At 41.6% G+C, this 16,699-nt stretch overlaps 1 protein-coding gene and 1 long non-coding RNA gene across 2 annotated transcripts in view; one reads left to right on the top strand and one right to left on the bottom strand.

Moving 5' to 3' along the window:
- The window catches only part of LOC117943095 (nuclear factor 7, brain-like), a 214,395-nt gene that overhangs the window by 135,270 nt on the left and 62,426 nt on the right, over positions 1–16,699 (top strand). The window lies entirely within an intron of this gene.
- LOC117943124 overlaps positions 14,478–16,699 on the bottom strand; it is a 6,836-nt gene continuing 4,614 nt past the window's right edge. Inside the window, exon 3 of the long non-coding RNA XR_004656295.1 lies at positions 14,478–14,492. This is a non-coding gene — a long non-coding RNA (uncharacterized LOC117943124). The remainder of the gene's footprint in view (positions 14,493–16,699) is intronic.

The raw sequence follows: 16,699 nt of genomic DNA, 5'->3' as shown, positions 1-16,699 counted from the left end.
GTTTTATTTAATAAAACTGTTACAGGATGTTATAATGTTCTGGAGATCATTTTATTCTTAAATCCTTATTCTTAAAATGATTCATCATATTTTATGTAGGGTATGTAAATAATATAATAGACTCAGGCTTAAATGGTAAAATATGTTGGTCGTGTTTAAAAAAATATGCAGAAATAATAATTATATATTATATAATATATAATATTATATTATTATAATTATTTTTCCGCTTTTAATAATTAAACAGATGACTCTGCATGTAAAAATATTGATTAATAATGTTTTTATCCTCCAGGACCAAGAGTCATCACAGTGGAAAAAGGCCGTGATGTTATTTTACCCTGCCGCCTCGGGCCCAAGGTGGACCTTACGTTAAAACGGTTTACCTGGGAGAAATATCATCACGACGAAGACAGTTGGCAGACCGTGTTCCAGTATGACAGTTCGTTCATTTCACTGTTCCGGTATGAAGGTCAGAGGGTAGAGGTCCAAGATCCAGACGAACAGTTCGAAGGTCGAGTTGAATATTTTCCAGAAGGACTGAAACAAGGCAACGCCTCCATAATCATCAGAAAGACAACAAAGGCTGACAGTGGAGAATACGTCTGTCATCCTCTAGATTTTCAGAAACCTCCATTGTTCCGCGTTAATCTTGATGTAGTTGGTGAGTCCTTTGATTAAACCGTTAAAGATGTCCTCTCATTTAACGACTGAAGCCTTGTCTCCACCTCGTTATCTAGCTGATTCATCTCAACTAACATCATGGAAACTTTTCTCATTTCTTAATAAATATCAGCAGTCTGCAGTAGATTAAATCTGAGTGGGTTGCTGAGACATAAATCTGCATTTTGGTTTTAAAGAAACAACCAACAAGTTAATTTTACTCTCATGCTTATTAGTTTTAATGTTTTTAACTCTGGCCTCTAGTTCTAGAGCCATTTGTGAGAAACTGTGACTGTGCAGCCTGAATATGAACCAGAAGGTTTCATTATTATATTAAATCTTGTTTTGTGTTTTTCCTGCAGGTTCAGCTCAGAAGAAGAAACGTGCTTCAGTGATGAGGCTTTGATGACGTCTGTGTTGATGGAAACATTGATTTAGTCTCCAGTTATTTTCTGCTGTGTTCTATCCCAGTTAGGCTGGTTGATGTGGTCTTCAGTTCTAGTTGATGGTGGACCTGTTGGTAAGACTGGTCCAGTATTCCTGATCCAGAGATGTGTAGAGCAGAGAGGACCAGCTCAACATGATGATGCTCTTAGAAGTCTTTATTTTATATTCAGAAGTTAGCTGTGATGGTGTGAAGTGTGACATATGTTGTATAAAAAGGTCACTGCATGTAATCTTTTAGTTATTTTATAGTGTTTTATTCCAGCTGTTTGCTCTTCAGACGGTCATTTCTTGCCTGTGTGTGTTGAAGAATAGTAAAGGCTGAGATGTGGAATTGATTGTAGAAGAATAGTAAAGGCTGAGATGTGGAATTGATCTTTTTATCTAACTCAGTGAATGAAGCGGCGCCCTCGTGGCTCAGCGGGTAGAGCCGGGACTTTAGGCTGAGTCCTCACCACGGTGGCTTTGGTTTGAGTCCTCCACAGGGTCCTTCCTGCAGGTCTTCTCTGGTCTCTCCTGACTGTCTCTATCACTGTCTTTTAAAGATAAAAGCCTCTTTACTGGACACTTTACTGTGTACTTGCACTATTTATGATGTTAATCCATAATATGGTGCCTTTTATCATTTGAATGTAAATCTATTCAAATTATACTATTCAAAGCCTTGAAGAAAACGTCAGAAACATGGTTATGCAGCTAAATATTAGTGCGATGAATCAAAGTGAGGTAAAAACCTTGAGACTAGATTAAGTGTGACAATATTAATGTAGTGATATTCCCAGATGATATTAATGTAGCGATATTCCCAGATGATAATGATGACAGACTGGTCAGAGAATACATTCATGATTCATTTTGTTGTTGCTTATCCTTCTCTAGCAAAGGACAGTTTGTGTTACTCCTTAATATGTAGACCTAATGTTTTTAATTAAAGCTTACATTGGTTTCATAACCTTCTCAATTAGTCTCACATCCCTGGACCAATAACGTGGCCTATATACAGGACGTATGTAGTGGAGTTATCATTCATCACACCGGGAACACCCAACGCTTTTAAATCTTTTTATTTTGGTGCGGTCACTTGTCAGAAGAATAAACCATGAATATTGTTTTACAAATGCTCACAGCGTGTATTGAAGTCACTTACTTCTTTTTCTAGTTGTCCCTTTCTGATTGTTCTGTATGAACATTAATTGTACAAAGAATTAGATATAGCTTATAGAGATTTGTGCATATGGTTATAAAACATGTTCTCGCGTTGTGAATAACGGTTTGAAATTAAGCCTAGTCATTAGGGTCCATTTCCCGAGGAACATTATTCCCTCTGCTCACTTTTAAGGCAAAGGTTCAATAATAATACATTTTATTTATATAGTGCTTTACATGGTAGGCTAGTCAAAGACACTTTTCAGTAAAACCAGCACATTTATCACATAAAAACAGAAACATGAAACTAGCATATTTAAAGCAATTTAAACACAGTGTAGCCTACAACTTTGTAAAAATGTGGAGTGACTATAGCCTAAGGAGATATTTTTACATCCATAAACATTCAGTCGGTCCACTATGTTGGGCTTTTTCTCTCCGTTTAAGCCGTAGTTCCCTTTTTGCATATTCTTCCCATCCTCGTTACTTTCCATTAGAAGCTGCTGCTCATTGGGTGAAACATGTGGCGCAGGCGTCTTCTCATCTCTGTATCAGTAAATCTGTGATCGATACCGTGGTCTATTTGAGAAAGCCGTGAACGTGCACTTATCCTACTTATCTACACCTGGCTTGAAATAGCTCCACCTGTTCATCCTGGCTCGGCAAACGTGCAACCGATTAAGCTGCGATGAGCGGATCACACTATGTCAAGCTGCGCTTTTTCATTTATCCTGGATATCTTTATTCTACTTTCGTGCAATAGGCCCCGGGACGATGATGAGTCAGCCTACAGACTATATACACTATATCGCAAGACCTAAGGTCAGAACCCAATCATTACACCACCATCATGAAGTCCCAGCAGAGGAAGTACTTCCTGGGCCAGCTCATGAAGCTCAACCTGCCTAGAAGCTGCTGATCCAGTTCTACAGTATGAGAAGATGTTTGGGTCAAGGCCATACCACCTAAAATGAGTGAGATAACATCTTTGAAGCCCAGGACTAAGGCCCTAAATTGCTTTGAGTTTTCATGGGCCAATATTTTTTTTTGTCAGACCAGAGCTGGACCCTAAAACAAGGGACCAAGGACCTGGCTCTGACATATGTTGTAAAGCTCCCTGAGGGCTGTCCTGAACAGTTGGGCGTTTGTCCCTAGCCATTTGCATTCCTGTGTTATCCCCCTTTATATTTGAAGTTTTCCCCAGAAGGCTTCCACCTGCAGGGGGGAGACATGTGATAGAACCTTTTGAATGATTTCCATTGGTGCCCGTCCCACATCGCTGATTGCTTTGGTCGTTGATTTATAACAGTTAAATAGGTAAAAAATTGCATCCTTTAACTCTTCAATAGAAAGAGCTTTGTTTCCAACATGGCCGACTCCGGCTCTGGGAGACCTATACGTATATATTTGGGTCAAGGCAATACGACCTAACATGAGCGAGATAGCATCTTTGACCTCTCCTTTGACAAAGGCCCTTAAAGGCTACAAAATTTCATGGGCTGTTTTTTTTTTTTTTTGTCAGACCAGAGCTGGACCCTAAAAAAGGGACTAAGGACCTGCTCTGACATATGTTGTTAAGCTCCCTGAGGGCTGGTACAGGGTCAGGGTGTTTCCCGTTTATCATACTTGCTCCTTTTGTACTTTTGCATACCGGTATGTTATTGGACTTCTAGCTGTCTTATGACCATGATTACTGCCTTTTCCTGCTGTACTGTCACCTGCATTGTTCTTCGGACAATAAAAATACTCACCTTTTATCACTTATCTGAGTCGTGCATTTGAGTCTGCCACAGTAAATGGATAGCACTTTCTGGCTTCATGACGCCTCAGTACATGGACCTAGTCTTACAGTGACCTGTGTTGTATGCATTAATCGCTAGGCTTCAATTTCTCAACAGAATCAGCCTGATTCCTAACACAAACTTTGAAATAAGAACCTTTGAAAAAATTCCAGATTTTCATTTATGAGCCCTACAATATATCAAAATTTGGAAGCATCCTCAAGGCTTCATAACTCCTCAGTACATGGACCTAGAGTCTTACAGTGACATGTGTTGTATCACTCTCAAGGCTTCTATTACTCATAAGAATCAGCCTGAGTCCTCAAACGGCCATTGAGATATGAGCCTTTGAAAATATTCCACATTTTCATTAATGATCCCTACAATAGATCAAAATTTGGAAGCACACTCAAGGCTTCATAACTCCTCAGTACATGGACCCAGAGTCTTACAGTGACATGTGTTGTATGTATCAATCTCGAGGCTTCTATTTCTCATTAGAATCCGCCTGATTCCTCACACGGCCTTTGAAATATGAGTCTTTGAAAAAATTCAAGATATTCATTTATGAGCCCTACAATAGATCTAAATTTGGAAGCACTCTCCAGCTTCATTACTCCTCAGTAAATATACTTCGAGTCTTATAGTGACATGAGTTTTATTAATCACTCTTGTGGCTTACATTTCTCCTTAGAATCAACCTGATTCCTCACACAGTTGTTGAAATACGAGCCTTTGAAAAATTCCAGATTATCATGTATGAGAAATACTGTAGAGGAGAATTTTGAAGCACTCTCCAGCTTCATAATTCACCGTTACATGTACCTAAAGTCTTACAGTGACCTGTGTTGGATTTAGGAGAGGGGGATCCACCTGCATCGGTGTCAGCTTCTCAACCAGCAGGGCCGGCTGGATAGTGTTGAAAGCACTGGAGAAGTCAAAAAACATGACCCTCACCGTGCTCGCCAGCTTGTCCAGGTTGGCGTTGATGCGGTTGAGCAGGAAGATGATGGCGTACTCAACTCAGAACCGGGGCTGATAGGCGAACTGTCGGGGGTCCAGGAGAGGTCTGACCATGGGCCGCAGCTGTTCCAGAACCAGTCACTCCAGGGTCTTCATAATGTAGGAGATCAGTGCCAAGGTTCTGTAGTCCTTGGAGTCACTGGGACGTTGCGTCTTTGGCACAGGAACAAGGCAAGATGTCTTCCACAGCATGGGCACCCTTTGGAGACTAAGGCTCAGGTTAAAGACATGGTGAAGGACTCCACATAGCTGAGAGGCACAGGCTTTGAGCACCCCAGGACGGATACCATCAGGGCCTGCAGCCTTATTAGAGTGGAGTCTGGTCAACTGTCTTCTCACCTGGTCAGCAGTGAGGCACACTGAGGTCACAGGTGGGGTAGGGGGAGGGGGAGTCAGGCTGGAGAGAGGTGTTAACCTGAGTGCTAGAGAAGGGGGAGTAGGGATCTCCCAGGAGGAGGGCGAGGGACAGTGAGGGGGGAGGGGGGAGTAGTGGGGTTGGAGGTGAGACAGCAGTTGTGTTAATGGGAGGATGGGCAGAAGCAGGAGCATCAAATCTGTTAAAGAACAGTTTGAGTTCGTTGGCCCTGTCCAAGCTGCCATCAACTCCTCTGCTGCCAGTTGATCTGAAGCCAGTGATTGTCCTTGTGCCGCTCCAGATCTCCCCCGTGTTGTTCTGCAGGTGTTTGTGCTCCAGCTTCCTCCTGTACTTCTCCTTAGCCTCCCTGATCTTCACCTTCAGGTCCCCCTGAATGGCCCTTGCCTCCATCCTATTCCCAGCTCTGAAAGTCCTCCTCTTAGTATTCAGGATGTTCTCTATGTCCTTTGTTACCCATGGTTTGTTGTTTGGGTAACACTGAACAGTCTTTGCTGGGACAGTGCAGTCCACACAGACGTTTATGTAGTCTGAGATACGCTCAGTCAGCCCATCTATGTCCTCTCCATGTGGCTCACAGATTGCGTCCCAGTCTGTCACCTCAAAAGATCCCTGAAGTGTCTCAAAGGCCTCCCCCGACCATCTCCTTGCTGTCCTTGAGGTCACAGGTTGCCTTTTTACCAGAGGCACATAGCAGGGGTTGATGTGAACCAGGTTGTGGTTGGAGCTGCCCAGTGGGGGAAGGGGGGAAGAGCTGTATGTGTCCCTGACATTAGCATACAGCAGGTCCAGGGTCCGCTACTCTCTAGTATGGCAGCTCACATACTGGGTGAAGTTAGTGAGTGTGGTGGTCATGGTGACATGGTTGAAGTCACCCAAGATCTCTATGAGAGCACTCGGGTGTTGAGTCTGGAGTTCAGTGATGGCGGTGTGGGTGACGTTACACGCCGACTTGCTCTGCTTTACAGCTTTCTGGTGTGTGTTGTCGAGTCTCCTCATGAGGTCCAAATTGCTAAGTGTTGGGCACCCAGATAGCTCAGTTGGTAGAGCGGGTGCCCATGTATAGAGGTTTACTCGTCGACGCAGCCGGCCCGGGTTCGAATTCAGCCTGTGGCCCTTTGCTGCGTGTCACTTCCCCTCTCTCGCCCCTTTCATATCTTCAGCGGCCCTGTAAATTAAAGGCCTAAAATGCCCAAAAAATTATCTAAAAGTACAAGTTGTACTGTGTCTTAAGAAACACTGGGACAGAGACAAACACGGGAACTGAGACAAGCACGGGGACAGACGAGGGCACAGGGACAAGCACGGGGACAGGGACACGAACAGGGACAGGGACAGACAGTGGTGGGGACAAACACAGAGACAGGGACAGACACAAGACCAGGGAGACTAGGACTAGGAGAACCCAAGACATGGGGGGTCGGGTTTCCTGGGGACCTAGGACCAGAGGAACCCCAGAGACCAGGACCGGAGGAACCCAGGGGACTAGATATGGGGGGCCTGCTCACTGGTGGGAAGCAGAGAGATTTGCCGGCTTGCCTCCAGCTGATAGAGCTCATGAAGTAGGGTTTTCATGCCTGGAACGTCGAGGAGCCAGGGTTTGCCTGCCATGGAGGTCCTAATCAGGGTGCACATGGTGAGCCGGCATTCAGCATCCAAGGTCCTCCTCAATTCGGTGATGAACCGGCTGAGGGTGTACTCCAGCCGGTCCAGCTCCGCTATGCTGCCTCCAGAGAGTGCTGGGTCCATAACTATCCAGATCCTTCTGTTATGGTGAGCGAGGGAAGGAGGACCCAAAAGCATAGGAGAGCAGACAGGAGGGAGCTTCAAAAAGGGCTTTATTGGTGCAGTCCAACAGAAACAGGGAGTAAATATGCGACAATCCAAAAGACCACAATCCTAAAACAGGCACAGTGGAAGGTGGAAGGAGAAAATAAAACAGGGTAAATTCCACAGGGGAAAACTCACAAGGGGTAACCAGGAAACAATGCAACGTAGCCAGCTCATTTCAAGACAGCTATATTCAGGACATGGAGAGGTACGAGAAGCTGTGTGTTTCACTGTGCTTGAGCAAACTTTGGTCCTAAAGATGGCAGTAGCTGTACGGCGCTGACATATGTTTGACAGCGTCTCGAGGGGTTTCGGAAAATGTCTCTCTTTTTTCAGAATCAGAATCAGCTTTATTGACCAGGTATGGAGACACATACGAGGAATTTTCTTTTGGAGCATAGTTGCTTCACGATGTACTTACACATTCAAAACAAACAATATATACAAACAATATATACACACTAATATAGACACACTAATATATACATACTCTAAACAGAAACAATGTAGAGAGATGAGTGCAATGAAGGGTCCAATAAAAATTATTTAAATGTGGAACATAGTGCAAAGGGTACTGGGATAAATAGTATTAAGTTATTATATTATAATATGAATAGTATGAACATTATGAACAGTTCTGAAATAGGAAATGAGAATGATGAATAAATAATGAATAATAAGTGATATGAGAATGATGAATAAATACTAAATAAATGGAATAATAGTGGAACCAGTAAACGATTGAATCGCGGGAGGAGAAGTGCGCTGTCCGGGATGCGCGCAGTGAGCCAGGTTTTGGTAAAGCATAGAGCGGCAGATCTGCAGAAGTCAGACTTAGTTCTGTTGAGGAGCAGCAGTTCATCCATTTTGTTGGCCAGAGAGCAGACATTCACCACTTCCCAGAGATATAGGACCCTTATCTGGCTGAAAGCCGGGGTCGCGCTGGTAATTCTTGTCAATTTTGAAACTTATGACATGAAAGGACGTTATTAAACACTCAATTAAAACATCTGTTGAATATTTGAGATTTTAGCATGATAATATATGAAAATCTGGATTTAGAGTAATTTTTATTTAAAAAATTGAATCAGTGGGAAACACTGCCCCTAGTGGTCATTTATATTAAAATTGGAATATGTAAGCAACACTGCCCCTAGTGGTCATTTATATTAAAAAACGTAATCAGTGGGAAACACTGCCCCTAGTGGTCATTTATATTAAAATTTGAAGATGTGGGCAACAATGCCCCTAGTGGTCGTTTTCTGGAATTACAGTTATAAATCTGAAATTTGGCGATTTCTTATGTTTTGGCGACATCTAGTGGCGAATCAAAAATACTACAAACAATTACAGATTTCTTTTTTTTTTTTGGAATCTGGAATCTTGAAGATCCATTTTCTTGTTTAGTAGATAGGAAAAGGGATTGGAATGTTTGAAATTGACCTTCCGCCATTCATTGTCTATGCGAAGACCCTACCCCCTAAACCTAACCATATCTTCTTAACCCTAACCTCAACCTTTACCTCTAATTTATCCCCCTAACCCTCTATCCTCTACGACTCACCGTTCAAAAGTTACTAATTTGCCCATCCCCCACCTTGTTCTCTCCATCTCATTAGCAGCTCATTCTGCCTTTTTCAGCTGTGCAGTCAATTTTGATGAAATTTTCAGAAGTGAGCTAGTTATTTCTAGATCACATATGTTGTTGGGCTAAAGGATTTGTGCCCATGACCAGATTTTGATGGACCTTGCCCTAACCCAACCCTAGCTATTAAGTCATCTTTCACACCCAAATTTCCATCCTCAATTCCAAATTCTGGCCTAATCAGATAGCATTTTCTCTGGACTTTAGCACACATTTCCCTGCAACGATGCGACGTAGCCAGTTCATTTCAAGACAGCTATGTTCAGGACGTGGAGAGCTAAGAGAAGATGTTTCGCTGTGCTGGCACGAACTTGGGTCCTAAAGAGAGCAGTAGCTGTACGGTGCTGACATATGTTTGACAGGGTCTCAAAGCGTTTCTGAAAACGTGTCTCTTTATGATGTGCGACTGAGGGGAAAAAAAGATCATCCCCTACACGCCCTATGATCCCACAACCTGAAAACAGTCATAGACCTCTCCGAGACCTTTCCAACGGTGTCTGTGACACATTCCAGGCTGCTTCCCTTCAATTGATACGACACTTAAAGTGATGAAGAAAATTCAATGTTTGGCACCTCCTAGTGCTGGACAAGAAGGTGCTAAAGCTCCAATACAAAGACGGCCGGGCTCAGTTTGTTGGGCCTTTTTTTTTTTTTGAATCTGGGATCTGGAAGATCCAGTTTCTTGTTTAGTAGATACGACAAGGGGTTGGAATTTTGGAAATTGACGTTCCGCCATTCATTGTCTATGCGGAGACCCTACCCACTAAACCTATCCCTATCTTCTTAACCCTAACCTCAACCTTTACCTCTAATTTATCCCCATAACCCTCTATCCTATAATCATAACCGCTTACCCCAAACCTTAATCCCTTATCAACTAACAGCTTATCATTCAATACACTAAATCTTAACCCTAACCCCTGATCAATTAACAGACAAACAACCAATGCACTTCTCCAAAACTCTGAACTCCTAATCAATTAACCATTAACCAATCAAAACATTTGATTGAAACCCTAACACAACCTTAAAACATCCACCAGCTCTTATTTTTAACCCTAACTTACCAACCTGAATAGAACTCTAATGACGGTTTTCCACTGCGTGGTATCCACTCGACTCGCCTCGACTCTACTCGCCTTTTTAGGTTTTCCATTACTAAAAAAGTCACTGGGACCTGCTACCAGGTACTTTTTTTAGTACTACTTCAGTCGAGGTTCCAAGCGAGCTGAGGCGATACTAAAAGGTGACGTGGAAACCTGCAGACTGCTGATTGGTCAGAGAGGATTTTCACTTATGACTGCGTTATTAGCAAACAAGAGTGTGGAGTATGTGTCCAGACCAAACGGGACATTTAAAAAAAAAATCTAGCCAGACACCGACAGATTATCTACTCTCTGCACTATTCTCACTTTCCAACTGTTCAATATTAAGGGCTTTTGCATGTCGTTTCCAATATTGCACACTGTTACTTAAAAAAACAAGACAATATATCAAAGAAAGGTTTTTATTTAGCTTTTCAAGTAGCGCATCAAACCCTCCCATACATCCCGGTCTTCTTCCTGTGCACCCTGTGACGGTGCCCCCCCTCCCCCCGGCTCTGCTGGCCCAGAGGCATCCCAGTCGTTGTCATAAGCCTCTCCGTGACTCACAAAGATTATACGAAGCCCAGCAGGTCAGAACCAGAGATTTCACCCGTCGGACATCGCCCACCAGAAGGTCTGCGGCGGCGATTTCGCAAAGCGTGAATGCTCTGAAATATTAGAGTTAGGGCCCCTAACACATGCAAATGTTAGCTAACGTTAGCAGGAAACTTAACTTACCCTTTTGTGCCGGCAAACAATAGTCATGTCGATGTCTGAACTCCGTCGGAATTCCCCAACTCCTGTTTTGTTTTTTTCAGCGGTGATTTTTGTTGCTTCCTTCAGCTTCTTTTGAAACAAAAAGTTCATTCTGGCTTTGGCGAGTAGCCGACGTGCTGTTGTGAGTCGCGTTGAAAATTACATCATCACGCATAGCTATGGTGACCAGCCACGCTGAGGCGTTACTCAATCTGCAATGGAAAACGGACGCAGAATGCGTCGAGTCGAGTAGAGGCGAGCAGAGGCGAGTCGAGGCGAGTTGAGTCGAGTTGTTACCAGCAGTGGAAAAAACGCCATAATCCTACCCATACCTATTTTCTTAACCAGTTTTTTTCACCTATAAATGATCCCCAACCTTTGAATTCCAACCCCATTAATTTACCAATTATCAACCAATAAACCCCAAATCTAACCACACCCATACTTGATCCTTAATTTTTCGTCACCAAATACATTTACCCATCCCTATAATTCACCCCTAATCTCGACCAATTATCAAATTTATGAACTCAATTATATCTAATCCCAACCACACCCATTTATTTCTACGTTAACCTTCCACCCCAATATACAGATACTCACCCACATAACCCTTCCCTAATCACTTAACTCAACTTTCATCACTTAAACAATTGCTGATCAATAACTTCTATACCCAACCACCCCCACTTAAACCATCACTAATTTCTAACCCAAATTACATGTAGCCAGTCCTATATCTCATCCCTATTCTATAAATTTATCCCCCACCTTTTTAAACATTTACCGATCAATAAACACAATTAATCTTAATCCGGACCATGTTAACATAATGTACTATATATATGTACATCAAAATGTATTATCCTGCCTCCCAAATCTAAGTTTAACTCTTAATCGATTAACTGATTACGGATCAGAGAGTTAAATTTCAATCGTTCCTACCTCAGCTTATATTAGTCAACGATGAATAATTCAGTTCTGACGGGATCAGCAAAGTAACCATTACACTTAAAAAGTTACAGGACGCTATTTATACACGTTAAATGTCACATTCCTTTATCCGCGGTTTCATTACCCACAATTCCTAGCTATCGCCTAATGTAAATAAACCAGGAAATGCACCCGTTTTGATAATTTATCCATTGCAAAGCATTCTGGACTAAAACCGTGAGTAAAAGAGGCCTTTCCTTAAACCCCTTACCCCCCCAAAGCTACTTAATAAAGTTGCGTGCTTCGTTGATAACAACTAGATATTACCCCCATACTCTGGGACATCACAGTGAGAGACCTGCTTCTAGACCTAGATAAGTTAGAGTGTTTTCTACAACCTGGTTATGGGTCTCACTTTTAGGCTATGGACCTGAATCCTGAGATGGGCTAATCCAGACCTCCTAGACCGTCAGTAACCGGATCTCCATTCCTGCACTGTCCGAACCAGGGTAACAAATGGTTTTTGGGCGGTAAGGATGTACGTATGCGGCCCCCCCGTGTCCTGACTATAGGGCAGAACTATGGGAATGGTGGTCTAGGGCATCAGGACCTTAATCGTAGCCCAGTCTTCTATGAGGTTTAGCCTCACTCAGCCAACAGCCCATCTGCATCACATACGTCTTAATTTGGTCCGTATCTGGTTAAAACTGGACCCTTTAAATTTTTATCACCTAAATTCTCCCTAGGCCTCGGGACCTAGGCCTAGGACCTAGGCCCCCCCTCAGCTTCGACCTGTGTTTCAACCTTTCCACTTTCTTTATCCAGGCTCCCTCCATTTTTGAGCCATTAGCTACTTTTTAGCCCTTAGCGCCTCTTTCATTTTAAACTAATGTATTATCTAGGCCTTTAACAAACTTTTTTAGACTTTAACTTACTTTTCAGCCTTATTACTCAACCTCACTTAGTTTCTATAACAAAAGTTATCTCCCATTTGTATGTTGGATTTATTTATTAGATTTTAGCTCCTTTTTCTAAAAAATAGCCTCCAAAACTTAACATTATGTTCCTTAAAACTCATCTACAATTATTCCAGAGGTTATCTAGCTAACTAAGCTACTTTTTTACAAATTAACTTTTAGGACTTAGCATTTTCTATCCCTTATATTTAAAACCTACTTCTACTCTGAACTTTACTTTAACCTCTAGCTTACCTCTTAAAATTAGCCTCTAAACATGAGATAATGATCCAATTTATGACTTAAACCTTATCTAAATTTAGCCTCTTTTAAATACCAAAAACCTAGCTTTGTGATCCTAAAACTATTTCTCTATTGTTTACAACAAAAACTAATTGACTATGGGACACACACCGGGACTTGATCAATCCTGGGTGGGCCACCCTCAGTGGAGAGTGTCTAGTTGTTAATGGCCAAAACACTCGATGATGCTGAGGTTCACTACTGATGATGTGTCCTAAAATGTTGCTTAAAATTTAACTGTAACCTTTAATCAAACTGGAACCTTGAAACTTAAAAATAACCTTGAAAACTTAAACCTAACCTTGAGAATTTAACCCTAAACCTAACCACAACCTTTAGCTGTATCGGAAACCTTGAAACTTAACCCTAACCTTAAGATTTAACCCTAACCTTTAAATGAACTGAAATCTTAAAAATTAACCCTCAAACTTTTAAGGTCTTTAAAAAACACTTATAAAAATATTTCGCCTTTTCTAGCCTCCTAAAATACATTTTTCATACACACTGACCAACTTGCCATCTACAAATGTGACCACTGGCTCTCCGACCCCCCTCTCCCTTGGGATGGACACCGAACATGTTTTTTTTTTCCAATAAAGCTGTGCAACTTTTTTTCACCCTATCCCTTTCTCTTCTCATTTTAGCTCCCCCTAAGGGAACATTACTAATAATACAGGCACCTCAATTTGACCAATTTGATCATTCACAACTAAAATTACAAAAAAACGTAGGACATCCTGTGTGCGATAATTCTTCAGCATAACAAAACTTAATTGGAAATAACTTACCTCAAAAAGAAACCAATAACCGTGGCAATGAAGAATCTATTCCATTCGAATCCACCTGGAAACATTCATTGTTAACACAAACCGACACGTGTTACAAACCTACAGTTTAGAAAAAAACAGACAAGGGACACAAAAGCTACCCTTAACGAATAAAGATGCAGAATATCTGAAACACTGTCAACCTTGCTGCGGTGTACAGTCCATCCATGTCCCCCCAGTCGATTCATGTCTGCCAAAGAAACCGAAACAAAACTAAGAAGGCCCCATGGTAGAAAGAACTACTCACTGCAACCCTGAGACCGAACAAACGGTCCAAATTTGATAGAAAAAGCTACTTACTACAACCCTTAGGCCAGACATAAGGTCTAAAACAGATAAATGGAGGCTTTCTAACAGAAATAGACAACTAAAAATTACAGAAAAAGAAAAATAGTACAGGAAGGAATGAATACCTGGTGACGCTTTCAGCTCGGCTGCGGCGAAGAGTTCTTCTCTATTTCCCCGGTTTATTCATTCTACCCTGTTATCCATATCAAAAAAGAGCCCAGATTCTAGCGAGGATAATAATAAAGATTGTAATAATCTGAGACGCTGTCAGCCCAGCTGCGGCAAAGAGAATCCCTGCTTCTTCGATTATTCATATCATCTTAAAACATTTATTGTATACAAAAAACAATGCCTAAACTCAGAACTGAGAGGCAAAATGGTATGGTAGAGGACATTGTAGGATTAGTGAGCTGATTACTGACGAGCGTCGGCCCGTGCACTTGCCTTTGATCCCCTATCGAACTGCCCAGTCGTCGGATGAAGCGGTGGGGATCATCGAGAGAATCTTCTCTAATCCACACCGCTATTATTCTGTATATCAACATTTTTTATCTGGATGTTGGAAGTGAAAAGAAGGAAGAAGGACTTTTGAATTTTTTAAAAATATTCTTCCCATGCAACTGGTTAAATCCTGTTTTCTTCTGTTAAATGTGACCACTGAACTTAGAGTAAAATTAATTAAATTAAATGCTATTATTTTTTAACCCTAAATCCCTTTTAGTTTGATCAGTTATTATAATTTATAATAATAATGATTAAAACAAATGGACGTTATATTGCCAAAGAAATACTGAAAATTAAATAAAAATGAATGTAAAAAATGGGGTCAGTACATAAGATTTAAATTAATCTAATAATTAAAATAATAAATGAATTAAGATAATAACCCAGTGACCATGTTTTAATGTGTAATTGTTTCCCGGCGCTCTGCGTGTAGTTCCTGCTCGTGTCCACCAGAGGGCGCCATGACGTCACCAAAGGACGCCATGACGTCACTCCCCAGCAGAGACGCTTTTTGGGTTTTAATAAACTGTGTCAGGGCCTGACAAGTTAACGCATTTGTTTCTTTTTAATACCTGTATTGCATATAATATATATTTAAAACCTGTCATAGTTATAAATAAATAAACATTACTCTGTGATTGTAAAGCTTTTAATCCATAAAGTTGTCCTGTCACTCATCACATTATGATTTTAACATGGACTATTTAAGTAAATATTCATGAATTACTTCTGAATATTACAATTTTATCATTTTTCTCCTTAAAATAACTTTATCCCTGTATCAAATGTAACCACTGACCTACATTCAGATCTCAGACCGTTACCAAATAAACATCTTTCTGGTCCATGTGTTGGGTCCAGAACCTGTCCACTGATTTCTAACATTTAGCAGCAGTTGTTTTATTGTGGTAGTCTTTGTGTGTTTCCTGTGTTTATTTCTTAGCCTGGTTACTGTCATCTCATGTGATTATTGTATGGAGTTATTTTTGGACTGGTCTTGTATATGTTCTGTTTCCTGTTTTATTTTGAAGTATGGGTCTCTGTCCACCTGTTTCCTGTTTTATTTTGAAGTCTGGGTCTCTGTCTGTCCACCTGTTTCCTATTTTATTTTGAAGTCTGGGTCTCTGTCTGTCCACCTGTTTCCTGTTTTATTTTGAAGTCCGAGTCTCTGTCGGTCCCCCTGTTTCCCAGCCCTCTTGTCTCCTGCCTCGGGAACCTTTCTTCATGTAACCTCATGTCCGGTGCACTATGTTGTTATGTTGTCATGTTGTTTTGTTGTTGTGTATTGTATTCTTTTGGATATTGTGTATTTGTTTGTATATTTTCTATACTTTTCTTGCTAAAACGGATGCTGAAAATTTTAATTTCCTTGCGGGAGTCATCCCAAAAGGATTAATAAAGAGAAGTCTAAATCTAAATCCACCTTGTTACCCTCTGTATGTAGTCTTTGTGCGTCCCTGGTCCTGGGTCAGGTCCTTGTAGTGTCATGTCTCCCCGTGTCGGTTTGTGTATGGTTCTTATCTTGCTGGATTTTTTACACTCTGGATGTAGTTTTTGCCCCCCCCCCCCCCCTCAGGACTTGCTTTGTTTGTTTGTTTGTATTTTGCTTTTTATTCTAATAAACCTTTAAGCTCAACGTTTGCCTGCCTCCTCTCAGCCCTCGGGTCCTTCATCGCAGGAAGTTCATCAGAACCAGAACCAGCTTTATTGGCCAGGTATGAGGACACATACGAGGAATTTTTCTTTGGAGCATCCTTGCTCACAATGTGCTAACACATACAAAACAACCTGGGCTTTGTATGTAAAATACACACTAATATATACACACTCTAAACAGAAACAATATAGAGGCATGAGTGCAATGAAGCACATGACATGCAGCTCATGACGCCCACATGGAGCCCATTTCGCTGCTTAGGCCACAACATCACTGAAGCATGTGTCACTCATCATCTTACCACAGACACGCACACAGACACGCACACAGACACGCACACAGACATGTACACAGACATGCACACAGACACGTACACAGACACGCACACAGACACGCACACACACACACACACAGACATGCACACAGACATGTACACAGACATGTACACAGACATGCACACAGACACGCACACAGACATGCACACA

Source organism: Etheostoma cragini, chromosome 4, assembly GCF_013103735.1.
Source record: "Etheostoma cragini isolate CJK2018 chromosome 4, CSU_Ecrag_1.0, whole genome shotgun sequence".
Classification (NCBI taxonomy): domain Eukaryota; kingdom Metazoa; phylum Chordata; class Actinopteri; order Perciformes; family Percidae; genus Etheostoma; species Etheostoma cragini.
This window is presented reverse-complemented; position numbering and strand designations above follow the sequence as displayed.